Source organism: Mesoplodon densirostris, chromosome 16 (genome assembly GCF_025265405.1).
Source record: "Mesoplodon densirostris isolate mMesDen1 chromosome 16, mMesDen1 primary haplotype, whole genome shotgun sequence".
In the NCBI taxonomy this organism is placed as follows: domain Eukaryota; kingdom Metazoa; phylum Chordata; class Mammalia; order Artiodactyla; family Ziphiidae; genus Mesoplodon; species Mesoplodon densirostris.
In genome coordinates, this window is record NC_082676.1 from 63,926,101 (window position 1) to 63,932,594 (window position 6,494).

The window sequence follows — 6,494 nt, forward strand, 5'->3', positions numbered from 1 at the left end:
TTAACACCTTGTTGGGGGCAGGGGGGTCCTCCCCGTTCCGGTTTCGAGCTGAACCTCGGAAGGCACTGGGGTTGGTTCGTTCCCTCCGCAGCTGGCGAGGTGCGGCACCACCACCCTTCCGATTGGGGGTGGGGTGGGGGGGAGCATCCTAGTTTTCTGAGAAGAGGAACAAGACTAACTTGGGCCTAACAGGGCTTGGAGAAAAGACTCAAGGCTCCTGAAGGACGCTGCCATCAGGCCCCACCAGAAGAGGGGTGGGATGAGGGGTGAGGGTTTAGCCCCTAACGAGCTCTGCTGGACCCTGGAGCTCCCGCAGGACACGGCCAGCAGGGGAGGCCCAGGGCCAGGAGGCCTACACCAGGCGTAGGAGAAGCTCGGTGCACGGGCTGGCGGCCTCTTTAGTCAGAGGCCCAGGAGACCCTGAAGGGGAAAGGCCAGGACCACCATCGCACTTCCTGGGAAGGGACCGAGCCCTCCTCAGCCTCCTAGTGGCTGTTCCTTCACCCAGAAAGACAGCCTGGCAGCTGAGGGCCCAGAACTCTGGGGCCTGGCCTGAGTCTGTGAGAAATAAGCTCTCTCATCCCATCCAAAAGCCCTTTAGAGAGTTGAGGCCGCGTCAGGAGAGGTGCGCCCCAGGAATCGGCTCTGCAGGGGAGAACCCCCCCCAACAGTGACATGTAGCCCAGCTGTGGGACCTGGAATGTTCCAGAAACATTAAAGCTTGGGGTGGGGGGTGGGGGGAGAGCGACTCAGGAGCAGAGTTGAAGTCAGGAGGAAGGAGCCACTGAAAGAGGCTCCTTTCATGCGGAGCCCAAGGCTATAAATAACCAGGCAGCTGCTCCACAGCTGGTGCAGGGCCGCTCTGGGCAGGGGGAGGTGGCTCAGGGCGGTGAGACAGCAGCCCCCCCGCACTTGAGCTGTGGGGCTGCGGCCTGGACAGCGGAGGTGCAGCGAGCCTCCCCTCCTGACACCTGGAGCCGGCAGCCGGGCAAGACGGAACAAAGAGACACAGGGCCTGCTGCACGACCCTTCTTTCCAAGGACACCCCCTGCTACCCTGGCCCTGCTGTTTGCACGTCAGCATTGGCGCTTTTTTTAAAAAAAGGCTTTTTTTCTTTTTATTGAGATGTAACATCGGTGACGCACAAATAACTTGGTGAGTTTTTATGTATTTCTATACCTACCTGCCTATCACCCGGATCAAGGGAGAGGACATTTTGACAATCTTGTGCCGTGTCATCAAAGCCCCCACCATCCAAGGTGAACCCCTGTTTTGATCTCTACCTCTGTAGATTGCCTCTTCCTTTCAACTTCATGGCTGATTCATCTCACTGGAATCACACAGGAAGCACTGCTTTGCATCTGGTTTCTTTCAGGCACTGACATGCCTGTGAGATTCCTCCACCTCGTGGGTAGCAAAACTTTGTCCTTTTTCACTGCTTTGTATTATTCCATTGTATGAGGAGACCATGATTTATTTCTTCATCCTCTTGCTAAGGGTCACTGGGCTGTTTCCAGTTTGGAGCTTTGATGAATAACACTGCATTGGGCATTCTTTCAGTGTTAGCATATGTCAGAGCAGGTTTGGAAATAAATTCTGCTGGGGATCTGTCTGGTACACCCTCAGTGGATGGCAATTTGGCAACAGCGGTCAAAATTAGAAAAGCACACACCCTTCTGGGAATTTATTCTGCAGATATGCTCAAACATGCAAAATACCTTGTGCACAAGGTTCTTCATTACAGCATTTATTTGTAAAAGCTAGAGTTCTGTCTTTTTGTTGTTATTTTCTTTATATAGTCTGGATACTAGACCCTTATCAGATATATAATTTGCAAATATTTTCTCCCATTCTATAGGCTGTCCTTTCACTTTCTTGATAATATCCACTGATATAGTTTTTCATTTTGATCAAGTCCAATAGATCTAGTTTTTCTTTTGTTGCTATGCTTTTAGTGTCATGTCTAAGATTCTATTGCCAAAACCAAAGTCACGAAGGTTTACCCCTAAGAGGTTCATAGAACATAAACCCCACTTCTTAAGTGTGGGCTGCACATCGCGATTTTGCTCCAAAGAGCACAGTATGGAAAAGAAAAAGAAAGGGAAAACTGTATAGCAGAGAAACCTGACCGACATACCTTGGCCAGGTGATCAAGGTGGTAAGTCAACAGTGATAAGTCTTGTTGATGGCACAGACCCTCAATATGTTGAGAATGGCACTCTTATGGGCTAACCTGTGTCCCCTCCAAAATTCATATATTGAAGTCCTAACTCCAAGTACCTCATAATGTGAATATATTTGGAGAGAGGATCTTTAAGGAGATGATTAAGGTTACATGGGGTCATTGGGATGGGCCCTCATCCAATATGACTGGTGTCCTTATAAGAGGAGAAGGTTAGGACAGAGATAGGCACAAGGACAGCCATGTGAGGACACAGGGAGAAGGTGGCAGTCTACAAACCAAGGAGAGAGGCCTCAGAAGAAACCAACCCAGCTGAAAACTTGAGCGTAGACTTCCAGCCTCAGGAACTGTGAGAGAATAAACTTCTGCTGTTTAAGTCACCCGGAGCAGAATAAACAGGCCCTTTACCTCTGAGGAATTCCACTCAAAACCCATAACGCCATTCTAATCATGAGAAAAACACCAGACAAATCCCAATTAGGGACATTCTACAAAATATCCGACCAGTCCTCCTCAAAACTGCTAAGATTATCAAAAGTCAAGGTTAAAAAAAAAAAAAAAACCTGAGAAACTGTCACAGCCAAGGGGAACCTGAGGAGACATGACAACTAAATGGTGTCCTGGATGGAACCCTGGAACAGAAAAGGGACCTCAGGTAAAAACTAAGGAAAGCAGAACAAAATGTGAACTTTAGTTAATTGTGACAAATGTACTTCACTCACGTCAGATGTTAGTAACAGAGGAAACTGGGTGTGAAGGATGTGGACAGTCTGTACTCTCATCACAACTTTTCTAAAACTATAATAAAATTAAAAGTTTATTTTTAAAAATGGACAAAATGTTTGAATGGATGTTTCAACAAAAATATGCAAATGACCAATAAGCACATGAAAAGGTGCTTAACATTATCATTCATTAGGGAAATGTAAATTAAAATTACAATTAGATGGGAATTCCCCGGCAGTCCAGTGGTTAGGTGCTTTCACTGCCGAGGCCACCGGTTCAATCCCTGGTTGGGGAACTAAGAAATGCAAGCCAGGCGGCACGGCCACAAATAAATAAATAAAATAAAATAGACTTTAAAAAAAAACCCTACAATTAGGTGCCACTTCACACCCACTAGGATGGCTATAATCAAGAAGAAATAACACATGTTGGCAAGGATGTGGAGACCTGGAATCATTATATGTTACTGATGGGAATTTAAAATGGTACAGCCACTTTGGAAAAAAAAATTTGGCAGAGTTTAAAAATGTTAAGCATAAACATACCATAATATCCGGTAATTCCGCTTCTAGATACTTACCAAGGAGACATGAAAACATCTGTCCACACATTTACTTGAATGTGACTGTTCATAGATGCATTATTCATAAAAGCCAAAAAATGGAAATAACCCAAATGTGTCATCAATTAATAATGGGTAAGTAAAATGTGGCCCATCCAAACAATGGAATATTATTCATCCATAAAGAAGAATGAATCACTGACACAGCTACAACACGGATGAACCTTGAAAACATGATGTTCAGTGAAAGAAGCCAGACACAAAAGACCACATATACAGTACTTCCACGAATATGAAAAGTCCAGAAAAGGCAAGTCAACAGAGCTAGAAGGAAGATCAGTGGTTGCTGAGGGCTAGGGATGACAATGAGGATTGACTGCAAATAATCACGAGCGACATTTGGGGTATAGTAGAAATGTTCTAAAATTGGATTGTGATGATGGTTGCACAACTATTAACTCACTAAAAATCATTGAGTTGTACATTTAGAGGGGGTGAATTTTATGGTATATAATCAAACCTTAATAACACTGTAAAAAAAAAATTAACCAGCAAGGTGTCAAGGCACAGATGAAACAAGATTGGTGATATGTTGATAATTTTGTAAACTGGGTGACAGGCAGAGAAGATTCATTATACTATTCCTTCTACTATTCCTCCTTCCTTTTGTTTGTGTTTGAAATTTTTCATACTATAAAGTTTAAAAATTGATGAATTGCTCCTTTATGTGTCCCCTGAACACACGTTTCCATAACATCCCCAAGCACATGGTGCTGGTGTTATTTACATACCTTTTCTCCTCCCTATTAGATGGTGAGTTTCCTAGGAGTAGGGACTGTTTCCTACTATTTATTGTTTGTTTGTTTGTGCATTTCCAGGGTCTGACTCAGAGATTGGCGAATAAGTGTTAGTTGAAGAAATTCCTAATATAAAATGGGGAGGGAGAAAAAGAAATAACTGGTAACATGAGAAAGACCATTTTGCAAAAGCTAACTCAAGTTTCTCAAAAGGAAGTATTTTAAGTATTTAGAACTTCAAGATGACACCTTACTCCAAAATGTGTTTGGCTGTTGGGTTTTCTGGGATGTTCTTCATTAGGGAGGGGCTACTCTAAAGAGCAGCCACAGTGATGGGTCCCTGGTTCTAAAATTGTTATAAAACACATAAAGCACTCTACATGAAAATAACTCTGAACAAAAGCGGATCCCTTCTGAGTCAGGATTTTACAGTGTCTCAGGGTCCTCATTGTGACGCTGCTATCCCAACACTTGAGTGGAGAAAATTCTTTGACTTCGTTCTGATACATTTCCTGTGTTTTAAAAATGTGATTTTCTTACTAATCGACAGTCCGCTGTGGCACGTGTTGAGCAGCAAAACGTTGAAGAATCTTCCAGATTTGCTAACAGAGATGAGCAACTCACCAGAAAAAAACAGGCCCCCCCCAAGCGAGAGAAGGCAAGAGGGAAGCAGGGTAACATGCAGTCCATCTTCCCTAGGGGTCGGGCAAGGGCTAGGTCTTGAGAAGTTCTTGCGCGTAATTCTCCCGATAGTGCTTCAAAAGAGGCGAGGAACCGGGCAGCACAAGGGGCGAAGCTCTGCTGCCCAGCAGCGCAGCGGGACCCCCAGGATCCCCAGCGCCCCCAGGACTTCAGGGAGCAGAGCAGATCCGGCCCTCGGGCGCCACCTAGCGTTGGCCTCGCCCGCAGCCGGCCCTCCCGGCCGGGCTCAGCCCCACCATCCACAATCCTGAGCACCTGAGTCCCAGGTCCCTGGATAAAGTAAAGCAAGAGGAATAGCCGGATTTCAGAGCCAGCCCTGCACTCGCGCTGCCTCTGACCCGCGCCCTGCAGGGGTTTCTGGTGCGCAGTGCCTGGGGCGAGAAAGGCGCTGGACTGGGAGCAGGGGTGGGACAAGGTCCTAGTCCAGCCTCAGTCCTCCAGCATCTGTTTCTTCTTGTAGAGAAGCAGGAGGGAGTGGTCCTGAGAACATCCAGGGGGGACTTCCAGCTCTGAAAGTCCGAGTCCAAGTACACAGAGTACCCCCAGCCCCTAGTCCATCCTTGGAAACTTGTCGGGATGCTCCTGCAGCCCCTTAACCTTGGTGGGTCATTTGAATCACTGGAGATCTTCTTAAAGGGTAAGTATCTGGGCTCCATCCCAGACTAATTGAACTGGGGGGGGGGGGCAGGGGGCGTGGGGGCCTGGGCATCAGTATTTTCCACTTTTGCTAGGGTGATTCTATTGTACGACTAAGAACACGGCCTTACACTTTGATATAATAATGTTGGTCCATATGCTCTTCCCAACAGCCCTATGGGATAAGACTATGTTCCCCTTTAGGTGAGGGGACATTGTGTCAAGTTTAGAGATTTTAAGTGCTTCATCCCAGGTTATGCAGCTACAAAATGTCAAAACAGGTGAACTGATCTGATCTTTCTACCAGTTATTCTGAGCTGACCCTCAACTAGTCAAGGGTAGAGGCTCTGTCCTTAGACATCCCTATCCAAGAGGGGCCAAATCTGAATTCATTCCCTGTTATGTGCTGTATTGTGTCGCACCCAAATTCATATGTTGAAGCCCTAATCCCCAATACCTCAGAATGTGACTGCATTTAGAGATGGGGTCTTAAAAGTGATGTTAATTCAAAATGAGGGCCGTTAGGGTGGACCCCAATCCTATCCGACTGGGGTCTTTATAAGGAAAGCCAGAGTCACAGAGGAAAGACCATGTGAGGACAGAGTGAGAAAGCCAAGGGGACCTTGATCTTGGACTTCCGAGCTCCAGAACTGTAAGAAAATTGATTTCTGTTGTTTAAGGAACCTAGTCTGGGGTAATTGTTTTGGCAGCCCAAGCAAACAAATATACCTCCACCCCAGCCCCACCTCCAGAGTTCAGAATTGAAAGGATGGAGCCCAGGAGCCCAGTGTGCACATTTCTTCCCGTCCAATCTGTTGCCCTTTTGTGCAAACTGCTCAGCGTAGGGCCTGGCACATGGTAAGCACAGAGCCATTCTTAATAACACACA